Source organism: Desmodus rotundus, chromosome 6 (assembly GCF_022682495.2).
Source record: "Desmodus rotundus isolate HL8 chromosome 6, HLdesRot8A.1, whole genome shotgun sequence".
Classification (NCBI taxonomy): domain Eukaryota; kingdom Metazoa; phylum Chordata; class Mammalia; order Chiroptera; family Phyllostomidae; genus Desmodus; species Desmodus rotundus.
In genome coordinates, this window is record NC_071392.1 from 98922421 (window position 1) to 98939501 (window position 17081).

Consider the following 17081-nt stretch of genomic DNA (forward strand, 5'->3'; position numbering starts at 1 on the left):
TCCACGTCGCTGCCCTGCTATAGCGTAAGGGGTAGCTCCCCCCGGCCCTGCCTCGCGGGCAGAACATTTCTCCACCCAAGAGCCATTCTTCTTCAGTCTCTTGAGTCACAATCTCTTATTTAGGTTGAAGTCGCACGATCAGCAAATGCAGAAAAAATGAGTTTGAACGACCCTTTTTTGCACTCTCTGCACAGATGGGCCAGCACCTTGCTTCACAACATTTTCTAAAGGTTTCCTGCCCTGGGCTTTTGAGGCTTCTGCTGAAATTGAGTCAACTGGAAGAGTCACGCTTCCCATTCTGTTAAAAATCATTAAAACAGATGGAAAAGATGTCACTTCTTATTTGTTCGTTCAACAGATACTATTTGAGCCAGGCTTGCAAGGCAGTGAGGGGTCGGTGGAACTGGCAGAAAGAGGCCAACCGGACTCTGCCTCCAGGCCGCCCCCCATGGAGGTGCCGGACATTAACAAAATACTCAGAGAAGTGTGAGATTGGGCACAAAAGAAAGTTCCATGATGTCAGGACAAGGGGAGAGGACCTGGCCCCTTTGGAAGGTGGGGGCAGGTGAAGAAATTAGAGAGAAGGCAGTATGACGTGGGGGGAGGGGTGGGGAATGACGTGCATGTCCCAGACAAGACAGAGTATGTTACATTTGGAACAGAGAGGTCAGGGCAACTGGAACGTAAAGAATCGGGAGAGGGCGGTGGGTGATGCGGTCAGAGAGAATAAAAGGTCTGCTTCTATATTGACCAGTATGTTATAAACGATCTATGCAGTATGGTCCGTTTTTTTTTTTAAATGGGGATTTTTGTAAATATTTTTAAAACCCAGGTTGAATATCTCTAAAGGTAAAATATTAGCAGCAGTTGCTAGCTGTTGGCAGGACTGTTGAGGATGTTCATTTTGTCCTGTGCACTTAAAAAAAAAAATCGCAAAGCAATTAAAAAAAAATAGACACATTAATTCTTTCTGCATGGGTGGACCTCATGTCTTAACTTTCATAACCAAAGTCACAAAGGCAAACACAAACCTCTCGTGAACTTGACTGGAATGTGAATTTTACAACCCTGGGCTCATTAGTCTCTCCCAGAAACTGGACTTTCTTCTCTGATGGGAAGAGCCCTCCTCTCCGGAGGTCAGCACAAAGCAACCCAGGAAAACCTTGGCCGGCACACGAGAAGGCCAGAGGGAAGTAACCAGACGACAAAGGCATGGGGCAGCCGCGGAGCCTTTGTCAAAGCAGAGCAGGTGTGTGCGCACTGGCTGTCACAACAGGATCAGAAGTCAATATTCCAGAGGTCTCCTCGGGGCTGGTCCCCGGGTTGACTGAGTGACTCAGGGCAGGTCATTAATTTCTCCTGCCTCATCACCTGATCTGGGAAGCAGAGATAAATGGGGCCAGCCTTCCTGCTGCCGTCTCTGGGTGAAATGCATGAGGAGGACAAGTGTCGCGTCCCAAGCGTTCTGCCAACGTTAATGGATCCTCGCAGCTCCCCCAAGCCCTGTAATACCGCCCACTTTCGCCCACTTTCGCAGCAGAGGGACTGGAAGCAGCAAGACTAAAGGACTCGTCCAACGACACAGACAGAGCCCACTTCAGGATGGGGGTGGGCATCAACGGCGTTGACGTTCAAAGAGGAAACACTGTAACTTCACCCAACTCACAATTACACCGCATAGGGAGTGTTTGGGGGCTGAAAGCATAGTTCCCATGTTGATGAATTAGAAGGCAAGAAAAAACAGACACATTTACAATAAGAGGTGACAGGAGGGTCCATTCGCACTGTTAGGGACACCTTTCTTAGACTGGGGACTACACTAGCCTCACTCACACATGGACTTTGCTTTAACCTCATTGGCCAGAACTGGATCCCACAACCTTGGCCTCACAGGGGGTGGGGAGGTGGGAAAGCATAGGCATCATGGAAGGCAGCCACGGGCCAGGCTAAGGTGGGAGGCCACGGCACAGGCTGGGGACCGGGTCACACAGAACCCAGAAGGATGAAGTGGCCTGTTAGGAAGACACTGAGGGACAACTAATGGCCTCTAAAAACACATCCTAATCTTAACATGGTGGAGAACAAGTTCACAGTCTTCCCCACGTCACCCCTGTCTAGTACTTCCTATGACATCAATGAGCAGGGTTTTAGCTGGAAATAGCATAAAGCTCAGCCACCAGGATCTCTGAACAAAGGCTGTTATCGCTGTAGTTTTTGGAACCGAAGATGCCATCCATTTTAACGTGCACAACCATTGCACACACTGGTTAGGAAGGGAAATTACCACCAACTTTCCTTTTCAAGTCGACGGCCAACCACAATCATTTAACTAGCTTTGCTGCGGTACAGCTGACACCCGACAAACTGCACATGGTGAGATGTAAAATTTCCTAAGTTCAGACACACAGACACACCTGCAAAATCCACACCATGATCAAGGTCATGACCACATCCGCCAGCTCTCCAAGCTTTCTCAAGCCCCTGCAGTCTCATGCCACCAGACTAAGAGGGCAACCATTTTGCCATAGATCAATGCATCGAATCAACCCTTGTATACCTTAAACTTACACAATGTCACGTGTCAATTATATCTCAATAAACCTCAGGGGTGGGGGCAGGGGGGTGTTGTTTCTATTTCCTGCTTCCTCTTTTTGTGGAGACCTGGACAGGATGATACACACAGACCTAGTCCATTAAACTGCTGATTCGTAGTCCACCATATGACAACAACACATTTTATTTCTCCTTTCTCCACTGGTGAAACTTAAAATCATTTCCGTGTTATCCCATTACAAGCAATAGATGTTCAATTGTTATGCCTAAAATATGCAATAAGAGCATCACTCTATACCTTTCTAAAAAATATCTAAAATCACTGTCAGTCACTGACATCAGAATTCTTAAAGAATATAGGTACTTGGGGACTTTCTAAAATGAAATTTTTTAAAAAATGAAATCAAATAACTCCAGAGACTTTCTAAGGAGCCAGTGCAATAAAAATAGTTTTGTTGAAAGTCTGTGGGGAGAGTAAAAAGTAAACTAATATATTTTAAATATTTCTTTGATTTCCCTTGTAAGCTTCAAAATTTAACTCTCACATCAGTCTATTTAAATAACTGTGAACATACAACTATAAATGAGAGAAGCGAGAACATATAGAATGTTGTATCAGTATTTTAGCTCAAAGAAAGAAAACATTTAGTCTTCAGAAGTGACCTGGACAAGATCACGCTTCACTTGCAGGTGGAGTAAAACCCACACCCCGTCTTTGGCCTCAAGGCCAGACCAGGGCCAGGATCTTCATCCACCTCTGACCTCGCCTACCTCTTGCCCCTGCGCAGCCCCACCTTCTTTCTGGCCCCGAAGTGCACCCCACTCCCTCCCTCCCTCCTCTGCGGCTTAGCGCTTGCTCGTTCCCCTCTTTCATGCACCCCTCCTTCAGCTTTTCACAACCGCCTCCCACTTGTCCTGTGGGTCTCCCCTTGTGTTCCTTCCTGGGAGAAGCCTTGCTTGCCCTCTCAATCTCCCAACCAAATCCCTGGCCCTCAGAAAACTGTTTTATCTTCTTTTTCAAAAACACTTATCGCAAATTGAAATTATGTTGTTTAATAAATAATGTGTCAGCCTGTTGCCTGTCTCCTCCCCACCCCCCTTTAAGACTGAACTCCAGCAGGGACCTTGCTGACGTGCCCACCACACGCCGCAGTGCCTGGCACGATGCTCACCATTGCTGGAAGGAAGGGAGGAGGAGAAGGAGGGAGGGAGGCAGGGAGGGAGGGAGGGAGAAGAAAAGAAAGAGATGAAAGCTACACACGCAGTACCTGCAGGCTATTATTTGATAGGACATGGGTCCTGAGATGTTGAACAAATAGTAGAACCCTAAAATGATGAAATTCCTTTACAACATCAGTAATTTTTGCTTTGAATTCTAATGTCTTACGTTAGTATAATGTTCCCCGTGAGTGTCTCTGCGGTGGCCTGAGACGTCACTGCCCACTCTCCATCTGCAGGCATCACTGTAAAGCATGTGCGTCTTCGATTATTATATCGTTAAACGCATGTGTTCACTGGATAGTTTAGGCCATTTTCATTTTTAACATATCTTGGTATGTTCGGTCTTTTTCCTGCCCTCTTAATTTTTGTTTTATGATTTTATGATCATTTGATGATTTATCTTTCCCTCTTTTGTATATAAAAGCTATGTTTTCTATTTAAGTTTTAATAATTCTGCTGTTGGAAAAAAAAACGTTGCTGACAACTGTTACCATCTAATCAATGCATCGCACTGCCTACATTCACATCACGCTGTTATGCCGAGAAATTCTCGCCCAGAAAAACAAAGTTGCCAGTAACTTGCTTGTTTGTTGCAGAAACTTGCCGAAAACACACATTTATCTGAACAATGGACTATGCACCTTGTTCTCTGCAGTACAAGGAACAATAGTCCCTTCTTCCTGTGAAATAACAGATTGCTCATGTGGATTCATCAAATTATTGTTTATTCTTTAAAGATTCACTTAAAGTGTTCATTTCTCCATATCCATCCAATCTCAACTAGTTTCTCACAAACTTTGCCAAGTCCCAGCGAGGTCCCACATGGACAGTCTCACTTTAAATCAGGACGCAGAGAGCCCAGTTTTGGCTTTTCCCTTTGGAGATGCCCTGGACGGGCACTCTGGCCTCTGTTCCTGCAGTGGATGGTCAGCTCGGCTTTGATCTGCAGCTGTTTTGACGGTCTCTCTGGGGAGTCAGCCAACCACACCATCTTATTTTTATTCCCCCAGCAGGTAATTTCATAGTTCTATGAATACATTTAAATCCATTTTTCATGTTTATGTCAAAAAATGTTAAAGTCTAACTTTTTGTAGAACATAGAAAACTGAGCAATTTTTAATTTCCCCTAGACCCCACCCCCTTTGCGAGCTTTTGTGGTTATGAGGAGAGGGCATGATAAAGCTGGTGATGGCTTTGCGTCACCCTTGCGCTTTCAGCGATTGTTTTTGACATCTGTATTAGGTTCTATACGTATATAAACATCTACGATGGGGAATTTAGCATTGTGTCCTATGTGAGCCCCATCCTACCTCTTCTAGTATCTACTGCATAGAACCTATATAAACTGAGATATTTAACCCATAAATGTATTAGTTACTTTTCTCTGCACCTTCTCATTCAAGAGTTGTTTTTGCAATGTGTGTTTATTTGTTCTTGCCATCACATTTCACAAAAGCCTACTATTAAATCACACTTCTCTGCCCAATTTTTATACTGTCATTTGCCTTCTCTGAACTTCTTTGATATATGTTTATGAGTAGTAGGAAGTTTCATTTTTGGGAAAAGTACTTAACTTCCCTTCCAGTGGAATGACTGAATTTAAATGCAAATCAGGTACCGTCTACAAAATGCAACTGATGTCACTGTGAGCACGTCCACTGGTTGTATAAATTTGAGAATATGGTTTTCAAAGTGAGGTCATCCACCCGGCAAGTCTTTATCCTTGGGCAGAAGTGACATTTCTATGTCTTTAAAATTCCATCGAAGTCCTAAGTCTGATATAGCGAGGATCAGTGGAATGAGCTTGGTGATGGGAGGAGCAGGAAGCAAATCAACATTAAGTCAAGTATTAACTTCGGTGAGAGTTACAGAATCTGTGAGCAGACATGTGGATTAGTAAATGTATACAACATGAACTTGGGGGTATAGGCTAACTGACCATAGGTTGGAGTTATGGAGACATGGTAAGGAACATGAAATAGACCTCACTGGGTCCCAGCAGGGTGGTCACTGAAAATCTTCTGGGTGAAACCTGTGATCACAAATAAATCCATTTAATTGGAATGATAACTATATTCCTTAAATGGGACTACATTTCTTAAACATGAAAATTAAGTATAAAAATTTTGAGAGTAACAAAACCATAGTAGTAATATTTTTCTGTAAATAATAAGTTGTACACACTTTATCCTATGCATTTGAAACATTTTAAGAAAATGAAAACTTCAAAATTTTATAAGCTTAAACATTAGTAAGTAAAAAAGATTTGGTAACAATTCAGAAAAGTTGTTTTTATTAGTTTAGTCTCTTGAAGTACTTAAATAAAGGAAATTCATTAAATTTATCAAAGGTGTTTAAAATATCTGAGGTGTTTAAGCTTTTAAAGTAAGTTTTTTTTTTTTTGGTCAAAGATCCCTTAAAAGTGATTGCTAACATCTGCTGAATTTAAAAATAGAATAATAGATTTGTGAGTGCTGTTTAAAGCATAAGAAACAGCTAGCATTTTTGTATAACTGTGATGTTAATAAATTGAATACTAATTTTTTTAAACCTTCTGAATAGTATTTTTTTCCACGTACAACCATCCTGTGGGGGCACTAAAAAAATCTCACGTAAATATATCCTCTCTTTCATGTTGCTTCATCCAGCATTTCTTCAATCCTGAAACGGAGATTTGTTCGCTATTACAGTCCATGCACGTACAAGACCCTGGGGATTCGTTTGCACGTGGAGGAGGATTACTAACGATATATTCACACAGACGCATATTTTTAGATCTTTACAAATTTTGTAAGAGATGTTCACGCCCAATCGAGCTAAAATGCTGCTTCCTTCCCCACGAACTTCCTGCTTGCTACACTTCCCTTTCATCAAGTGGTGTTAACGTGGTCGTGGCCAACCCTGGCTAACAGGAAAATGAATGTAGGGTGCGCTGATTCGCATTTTAGTGGGATAAATGTGCGCGATTCACAGCCCCTGAAGTGTTCCAGTTCAATGTTTGCTGACTGCTCTGGTGTCGGAACTGCTTCTCGAGAGACTCCCGGTGCCTATGGGGTGGGCCCTCCAGGCCTCCTGCCACCAGACGCAAAGACAGCTGTGGTGTCGACAGGGCCGCGCTCCTGCCTTAGCACGTGGCCCAGGAGGAGAAACAACGCCCTGAACGTTCAGAGCAGATGACTGTCTCCAGAAAATTCCGACACCAGAGATCTCCAGCATTGAGAATCTCTGGCAATCTAGCATGAGCCACGATAAACACACCATATATTTTTATTCCTCTTTTGGTGCGAATTATGAAAAACAGACTTTCAGAAATCTTGAATTCGTAATGTCCAAGACACACATACACACACACACACACGCAAGCATAAACCTGAGTGGCAGCATTTTTAAATTTCAGCTCATCTGACGCCTCACGTCCTGATGAAGTCTCGTGTATTCAGACAAAACAGGTAATTGATGGGTACAGAAAGTACGTTTTATCTGGTAGAGGTTCAAATTGTCCTCACTCCTGCCCTGAGGAAAAAACAGTTTTTGTCTTCGCTTGCCATTCACCGCAGCTCGCCTGTATTCCAGATAATTTGTGCCGTTTTGACTTTTCCTTGGAACCAATTACAACAGCAGCCTGGACCTCTCCCAGGAGTAAAATAAAACCACCCGGCTCCCTTTGATACCTACGTGGAAGTCATGATTTTACGTCTCCCTGAAAATTATCTCCCTGTGACAGGCCGGAAGGGAAGGTTGGAGCTCGCCTACCTCTTGCTTCCTTAGAGATAACTTAATCTTCCCCTCTAGATACTTAAATTATTTTTCTCTATCCTTGAAGATAGAAAACGTCACCGTAGATGGAGGGTGAATTAAAAGGTATTGTCGACAACGTCTAATTTATGAAAAGGCAAAATCATTGTGTTTGCCTTAACTGTTTGTGAACTCTGGTTTAGTGGAATTTGTGGATGTTATTAAATATTGTTCAAATTGCAACAAACTCCCGATTTTTCACAGTAAAACATTAAATCATCTTAGAGGTAAACAAAGCCTGGGAGACGTTGTACAAACCCACATTCCTCTCAGTTACTTTATTTCATGCCCATTGGACCTACTTTGATCCATTCTAATGATACCTTTATTATCTTAAATTTTAAGGATAAATTTTACAAAACTCTCATGTAGACTATGGTGTTATTTTGATCTAAGATTTGTTCTCCAGAAAGATTACATGAGATGGCAGTAATATTGACAACCCAGTCTGTGTGTCTTGTAATGATGCAGTTTATGGAAATCTTAGGATTAAAGTATCACATGTTCAGCATGCTCAGACTCTAAGTTTAAATAAAGAGAAATGTTTATTTTTAGACAATCAATGCATGGCTTAATATCTGCTATTTTTCCTCATCAACATTTTCTTTTTTTCTTAAAATTCCCCTTTATAAAAAGAAAAGAAGCCATTTGCTTTATTTCTGTGAATCCCACAATGAGTGGAAAGACATCAAGACTGAATGAATTCTACACCTAGGAATGGTTAGAATTCAAGTTTGGGCCATAAGTTCCCCCGACATTACTATCCTAGCCTGTGGACCCCTCCTTGCTACCAGAGTTAACATCTTTTAAAAGTGGAGACATATCACAGCACTGTCTGGAAAAGGTTCCTTTAGGACAAAGTCCACAGGATAATTTAAGTGAAAAAAAAAAGAGAGAGAAACATTACATATATCTTAACATGATAATAAACTAAAATTAAGGTAAATATATTATGTTAAATGTATTTAATTATAAGAAAAGATGGAAGGATCTACATAAACCACAAAAAGCTATCTCTAGATGCTGAGATTAAAGGTGATTTTAATTTTCGTGTTTATACTTTTCTATACTTTTTAAGTTTTATATAACACTTTATGTTTTACATAACAAGCTGATGCTAATTTAAGTTAAGAAATAAATAGTTATAAGGAAATGGAAAACAAGTTGTTACTCTGGAATGATGGAGTTCAGATTCTCTGGTGTGACACACAAAGAAAATATTGATGACATGGTCCCCACTGCCCTCTCCTTGTCCCACTTCCCACACCTACTGCAGAGTAGACGCTCCAACCTCACTGAGAAAATAATGACTCTACACCCCTCTGCCTTTGCCCCATTATCCTCCTTACTTCTGCTGTTTCTACCACAAGGAAAGCTTCCCCCCCGCCCCCGGTGTCTTTCAACATCTGTATTCACGGCATTTTGTAGCCACAGCATCAGTTGTATCCACGGCATTTTGCAAATACCTCTCCAGTGGAACTTAACATAGCGTGGCCATTTCTTTCCGTGTTTTCTCCCCTCACCTGTGGGTTCTCTGATGGTGGGGATTGCACCTTGTGTATCTCTGCACCTCTGGTGCCCCTGCCTGGCATCTAATGGGCTCTGTATTTGTTGAATAAATGAGTGATTGAGCAAACAAAACCCAGAACAAGATTATGGGATTGTGTTTTTTCCATTTCATGCGAGCTTTACTTCTGGAGAGGCCCGAGAGGACGGTCTGCACCCTCTGCAACATTACTGTGTGAACTGACAGGCTTTTCTACAACCAGTGACAAAGCCAAACATGGGTGGGCTGCACTGGGCACAGCTTCCTTTCCTGCCAGAACAAACAGACGAAACACCCCTGAGCATCTGTGGGGAGAAACTGGGTTTCTCTGCCGGAAAGTCCAGTCTATATGTAAAGGAAGCCATTGCAGAAACTTACTACCGAATCGCATCTAGGGAAGAAATGATCATCCTTTTGTGCGCATCTCACTTTTTCTGAAGTTATTTATTATTTTGGCGGGGAAAAAATGCCTTGGGGAGCTCAGCTCCTATAAAAAGGAAGTTGGCTGAGTATAGAATGGAAGAATTCTGGTCTCCAGAAAGGCTGCCCATGAATACACCCTCATCTTTGGGCTTAGTCTGGCAGCGATATGTTTAAGAATTACAGAGTAGTTTTCCCTCAAAGGACTTGAATCTCATTATCTTCCCTCAGCATCCCTATGAAGAAGGCAATCTTATCATCATAAAACAAACAAGAACACGAAATCCTGGTGTGATGGTTGAATTGCATCCCCCCAGAATATGTGTTGAAGTCCTAATCCCCGGTACCTCAGAATGTGAACTTATTTGGAAATAAGGTCATTGCAGATGGAATTAGTAAGATGAGCCAAAGTAAGAAGAGTGGGCTCTTCATCCCAAATGACTGGTGGCCTTGTAAGAAGAGGAGAAGAGACTTGCACATGGAGACACACGGTGGGTAAGGCTATGTGACGACAGGGGCGGAGACTGGAGTGGTGCATCTATACACCGAGGAATGCTAAAGATCACCGGGAAACACCAGAAGCCAAGAGAGGCCAGGAGGTATTTTCCCCTGGGGTCTTCAGAAAGAATATCATCCTGCCAACACCTTCATCTCAGGCTTCTGGTCTCCAGAACTATGAGACAAACTCTTCTGTAGCTTTAAGATACCCAGTTTGTGGTGCTTTGTTATAGCAGCCCTAGGGTACTAATACATATGGATAAATATGACCCATTTCCCAGGATTCTGCAACTAAGTTACTGGTGGAAATAGGACTAAGTCCACATGTTCTGCCCCTGAGTCAGTCTGTGGTTGAGTTGGAGACAATTGTAACTCTTTAGTTATGTAATTCTCTTAGTTCGGCTGTAAAGCTTGGCCAGGACCATTGAGTTGTCAGTTGTAGAAGGTGGCGCGTGAATTTGCCAAGAAATAAACTTGTGTTTCCCTTCATTTTCCATTTAACCTTTTGCCAGGTTGGTCTAGGAGTCAAGAACAAACCCAGTAGGGGTTAGACTAGGCTATAATTTTGCACTGTCTTTCATGTCATTTATCTGTCCTGATGTAGTGTGAAGCCAAGATTTCTGCTTATTAACCTTTCAGCAAAAGCAAGCCTGGCTTCTCGGTCAGAAGCTAAACATTAAGAACAATTACCTCAAATGGCACCGCATTTCACGTCAAGAGACTTGGCCTTGTGGATGTTCTGTTTTTAAGTGGCCATTTGTTACCTAAAAGAAAGAACGCAGATGAGAGCCAATGATGAGTTAAAATGAATAGAATATGTGGATTCAAACGGGGAATTAATGTGAATGCTGGTCAGTGACCAACCTGTGATTCTCACCGATAGAAAACACGTGACGTGGGGGGCAGAAAGGGTCCCCGTTAGTACAGATCCCACCTTCAGTTTTAAATTTCTGCTCTACCATTTACCAGCCTTAAGATCCAGGGCACATCACGTTAATCTCTATAGGCTTCTACTTCCTGAAACACCAGAGGCAAAAGGAGTTTCTCCTTTATAGGAGTGTTGTAAGCATTAAAAGTTCTTAGTATCCACATTCAAGAGAGAAAAATGTGGATGGTACTCTGACCCTTGTCCATGTCCAAAACAAATCATCACCAGAATTGGCTGGTATCTATCCTGACCTACCCGTGAAAACTCACCGAGCACCGCCCCTCTACCTGGGTGTCCACAGCGGCCTCGGGCAACTAAGCAGACCTCCAGAATGAAAGGCAAGCCCTCCCTCAACCCCCGGCTTCTGGAAGCCCACCAACCCTTGAACTCCACACTTCCCCAAACCCTGAACAGGTCAGCTCTCTCTCTGCTTGTTCAGAGGGAGACGTAACCAAAACCGTTCTCCTTTCTTAGCAAAAGAGAAATTCATTTTTATATTTCAGATAACGAGTGGTGGCTTCTTCCTTCAACACCATGAAGATTAAGTCATTGACGACGGGGTGGGGCAAAACTAGGCTTAGCTGTGAGTAGACGAAACACAGTTTATTCTTGTATTATCATTTATTGAAACTTCCCTATGAACAGCTGCAAACCTACTCTTGCCCCACCCTGCATAGACATGGGACCCTTGGACATTGCCTGGTGTGGGATAAGCAGTCAATACGTGTTCATCATAGTTATTAAAAACAGTGGTGGACCTGACCTATTAGGTGGGCCAGCAGGAAGGTGAGGCCGTCCAGAAACTAAGTATTAAAACCTAGCATTCAGGAATCACAAAGACCTGAGTTCAAAACCACACTGCCACCTAACAGCTATTTATAATACATACAAGCAAACGACCCTCTCTAAGAGGGGCTGGCAAACTATTGCCAGCTAAATCCAGCCTGCTGCTTGTGTTTGTAATACAATTTTACTGGCGCACAGCCACACCTGGTTGCTTGTGTGGCTACTTTTGAGTCACACGGTGGGCTGAGTACTTGTAAGTGGTGACAGAGACCATATAGCCAACGGAGCCTCCAATATTTACTGTCTGCCCTGCTCTATGAGCCCAAGTGCCCCATATAGAAATGATGTTGTCAGGGTAACTCCTTCACGTGCTGCTATAAATGTTAAATGAAAGTGCACAGGAAAGCATTGGGCTGAGTAAGGATCAGACATCAGCCAGTGAATCAGTGGCGAAGGCTACAGTTTTTGTTTTTTGTTTTTTAATTGTTTGCCTTCTTTTCAGCAGGGCATGACTCTCCTGTCGGGTCACAGACCTCCCCCATTGTCCTTTCTTTCAAATTCAGTTGACTTCACACACTGTTAACCTGCCGGGCTCCTGTAGCCATTTAAACTGGAATGCCTCATTGTACATATGAGCCATGACTCACTCACTGCCTTTCTTCGTAGAGATCGCTGAACTCTCATGGGCTGTCCTTGGGTTTAATGATACATCTAAGTATATTCTTTCCAAGAGAACGATCTGCACCAAGTGGGTGTGTTACTCACGTGATCTAATGAACCTCTAGCACACACTGAAGAGGAGTTACTTTAAGTAGAGTCAACAAGACAAGGCTCCATGGAGTGAACGTGCTGGAGCCGAGCTGGTCATGGGAACGCTGGAGAAAGGCATGCAGGCAGAGTAAGGCTGGGTGAGTTTGGCTCATTCAAGGAGAGGCAGTAAGACAAGTCTGGCTGAAGCAGACAGACCGAGAACACAATGCAAAATGAGGACAGAGCCAGGCGAGGTGCGGATCGCGCCAGGTCTCGTGGGCTGGAGGGAACAAGCTTTTTCTCCAGAATGCATAAGAAACTGCTGAAGAGTTTAAGAATGTTTGTGATCTGGTTCCCTTTCTTCATAGACCTCCCTGGGTGCTCTTGGAGATGGATAAGTGAACGAATGAATGGTGGTGGGCAGTTTTCCGAGTTCATTATGAAAAAGTCAGCGGGGGAGGGCTTAACAGCTTCTGGAACCAGGAGGCACACATAGCCCATAGGAAACCCTTGTGGGTGGCGAGTGCTGGGGTCCTTGGCTGCTGGGGACCAGAGCTGGAAAAGGACACATGCCAACCAAGTGACGAGCCAATCTGAAGTGGCAGCAGGTGGTCTGTCTTCTGCAAACGTTCTGGAAAAGTCTGCTGTGCAATTACGTAATTAAACTCTTGAGCTTCTAGCCAGAAATATCCTGATCTACAAGCAAACAAATGTGTGGAAACCTTACAGGCTCTGGTTTGAAAGACAAAGGAGCCTTTGTTGTTCACGCATTTGGTAAATTCTGTCAGGATAGGCCAGGCTTTGAAAGTCCTTTGCCCAGAACACCTTGGCAATGCCTCTGAAATTCAATCACTAGGACAGCCCAGGGCTTCTTGGTGGGGTCTGGACGCATAATTGGTCCGTTCCATTTTGACTTATTTTCCCAGTGCTTCCATTCAGTTAATATTATCTTGGCTACTCCATGTTTTCAAATGATTACAACGTAGCAAGTACTGTCTTAGGGACATCACAGTACATCGTGTGCTCACGAAGCCCTGTAATGATCAACATCGGCAGCAGGAAATCAGTAAACACAGGAGAAGTGCTTAGGGCAGTGCTGCTCCCTCCGTAACTATTAGCTGTTGTATCGTCACACCTTTAGCATTATTATTGCTATCACCAGTACTCTTGTATTTGTTGTTAACTCCGTCGATAAGCGAGGAAGCTGAGGCTCAGAGATATAATGAAGTCACTGTCCCAAGGTCGGATGGCAGGGCCAGAACTGGAAGCCCAGAGTCAGACTCCGAAGCAGCAGACCTACAATCAGGACCTGGTTGAAACTATATTGTTATTTGGGTTAATACTTGAACCAGTTGTTGTTAGGGTCCATCCTTGATGGGCCTTTAAGATTTCCTGCGAACAAATACACACACAGCTGTCCATATGAAAACACATTCACAGTTCTAGGTACGCTTGGGCCACTAATAAATTACGATAATAGAATTTGTGTGTGATAAATGCGCTGTTTGTCAAGTTAAAAAAAAAAAAGAAGTTATTTTTAAGCCTTTAAAACATACATTACAGACCTAATAGTGTGAAATAATTCTCAATGGAAAACAGTCCATGATTATGAATCTAATTTAGAACAATAAATGTCCTAATGTTGCCATCCACACACCAGTAGGTGTGGTCCTTTATGTGCAAAAGCCAGGAGAACTCTCCAAAAATGTTTTCTGATTGATGTACCAGACCTAAAATTGTTTCAGTTAATTTTTGCCTAGCTCAGGTGTTTCTTGAACAAGGTCTCAGGAAAGCCAAAAAGAAAAAGAATTATTCCCATAGGAACATACGCAGAAGTTAAAAACCTGCAAATTATTGTTATCATGGTGCATATTAATAAAAGGAGGAAAAGAACCTGGGAGCAAACAGACTGTGCTGAATCCTGGGCTGCGTCACCCACTGAGAAGCAGGGCACTTATAGTGCTGCTTTGGCATTTTTGTGACAGGTTCCAGGCATACGGACAGCTTCTCTCCACGCCCCTCCGGCTTGGACCGGCTGGCAATGCTCGCCAGGAAGAGCTTCTTGTCGCTCTGTTCTTCAGTGACTCAGAAAGGCTCAGGGCTTGAGTCTGATTACAAAATAATTCCCACAGGCCCTCTTTTGTGCTCTTTATTTAAAGTTCACTGACGTGAAGTTCTTTGCCAAATTAATTGGCAGGCTCTGCCCCTGTCGTCAGTCCAGGCTCATTGTTCCTCCCAGGAAAGCACCTACCAAGCCACCATTTGCTTTGTGATGAAGGGGTTCCAGCCCAGCCTCCTTGTCCGGTACCCTGGTCTGAATGCCAGACAGTAACCAGGCCAGAAGGGCGCCCAAAGCCAACAGCTCCTGCTTTCCTCAGTCACAGGGCCTCCATTTTATTTAAATAACTGGCAGAGGTCCTCCAGGAAAGAAAGAAGTAGATGCCAATCAAGGAGTGGTCATGGGACCCCCTGGGCCATGCTCCCAGCTCTGGCCAACAAGCTGTAAACTAAAACATCCCCTGGAGGCCCCTGAGAAAGTGAGGTGTCTGTGTCCACCCCCACCCCAGAAGAAATGCTCTCCACCACTTCCCCTTGCTTTGGAAATTTGGGGGTAAGAACCCGTTCAGAAGAGTGAGGCCCATCTCATGACTCTGAGTAGGAAGTTTAGAGAACAGAGGGAGACTAACCTGGAGCCTGATACTGTTGAGCCACTGAAACATCATGAGCAAATCACCTTCTGCCAGAACTCTGTTTTATGTGAGAATGAAACATTCCTTTAAGATCCTGAAAAGTAGATATTCCCTTACTTGCAGCCAAAAGCATTCAAAACTCTTATGCCAGTACTCTGATTTCTTAAGCATCCCTTTGCCTTTTTCTAAAACAGTGTGAGGGGTAGCATGGCTCTTAGACAATGATGGCTGAGTTTCCACTGGGGAGAGCTGTGGGCCTGGTATGTGTGTGTGGGCAGGGGGGGCCGGGTTGGATATAGGCAGTTGCCATTGGCCTTGAACATTCCTGCCTGTTTTTGCTGAGTGTGTCCAGAATGCAAGGCCCCGACTGCCCTTCCCCAAGGACACTTTTCCAGACTCTGTTTACAGCTGGCAGCTTTGGGGGAGGTAACATCTCCCCCAGAGAGGAAACAGGCTTGCTTACAGCTCACTGCACCCACAGAGGGGTCCCCAAGGCAACAACGCCATTGGCTTTATACCTGTTGGGCTCTGCCCTCACCTGAGGACCTGTCCCTACTCCAGGTGTGTCTCTGATACTGAAACGATGGAAAGCCTGTCTCCAAGCCAGGTCCAGGAGCAATCTTTATTAACATCTCTGTCAAAACCCACACGCGTCATGAAAGACAGAATGTCTGGAAATCTTGTTCTGGGGCTGAACTATCTTTTATTGTTTACAATTACTAAGTAACAGGTGGGGCCGCTTCACTGATCATTGGAAGATATTTATAACACCCCCAAATCAACTTTCTATCAACCAGGACACTACTGAGGTGGATACTGGTGTTGAGCAGGGAGGGTATGGAAGCACAGACTACTTTTTATTAATTTAAACTAGTCTATTAATCAATACTTTTATATTATAATAACTTTTACTTTCTCCTCAACCACAGGGTTCAAATAAGGAAATCTCAGATAATAAAGACCCTCATACATAAATGGCATAATACGGAACTATTGTTTTTAACTTGCTTTGGTCACTTATTAATGTATCAGGAATACTTCCCATATTATTAACTGTTCTTATACAACATCCATGTAAATGCACATATAATATTCCACTGTGAGGACCACTATATTGCCAGTATACACTACTGGACACTTGGACTCTAAAAATTATTATTAATGTTGCACTATCTATGTTTGTAGTTAAATATCTGTACCCATCCTTAACTATTTGAGATAATAAATTTCTAGGAGGGGGACTGTCACACTGAAGGATTGATATATACTAGGAAAAATTTTAAGTAAGTCGTTTTCAACTAGTATTCCCCAAGAGATTGCTTCTCCCTTCCTTATCATCATCTGAAAACGTGATGTGTCTGCATTGAACTTGACTCTCTACCTTTGTATCCATTAGCTGTTCCATCCCAACTATATGCATTGTCAGTACTGAAGAGTGAAGCCCCTCTGGCCAGCTCTCCTCCTGCAAATGTTTTCCTCCACGAACTGTTCTGTGTTTCTCCACCTCCTACTTCCGAAACCTCATGCTCCTTGGGAAACCACGTACCTGGTCACCAGACTCCCCTCTCGTTCCTCAGCCTACCTCATCCTCACAGTCCCTCAGTATTGACTGAGCTCTCTAGGATGCTGCTTTTCTGTAACCATTGAAGGCGAGTTACACTTTCTTCCGTGCCCCGGTTTCCAATGGGCAAGGGATGGCTCAGCATTCTCCTAGCTTCTGACTGCCTCTACGTAGCCACTGCATCACAGCCTGGTGTAAAAACACCCTCCCCTCTGAGCATTGTGGTACCTTGCTGTCTGTCTGACGTTCTTGCCTCCTCCCTGTGGATGCCCATGCCTCATAAAGCAGCCAGAGTAGTCTCTTTAAAATACGGAAGTCAGATCGTGTTGTTGT

General features: G+C 43.6%; 1 protein-coding gene across 1 annotated transcript in view; it reads right to left on the bottom strand.

Annotated features, from left to right (window-relative positions):
* Positions 1 to 17081, bottom strand: part of DOK5 (docking protein 5) — a 232362-nt gene that overhangs the window by 124735 nt on the left and 90546 nt on the right. Inside the window, exon 2 of the mRNA XM_053926002.2 lies at positions 10724 to 10797. The gene's annotated coding sequence lies outside the window, so the exon portion shown is untranslated. The remainder of the gene's footprint in view (positions 1 to 10723; positions 10798 to 17081) is intronic.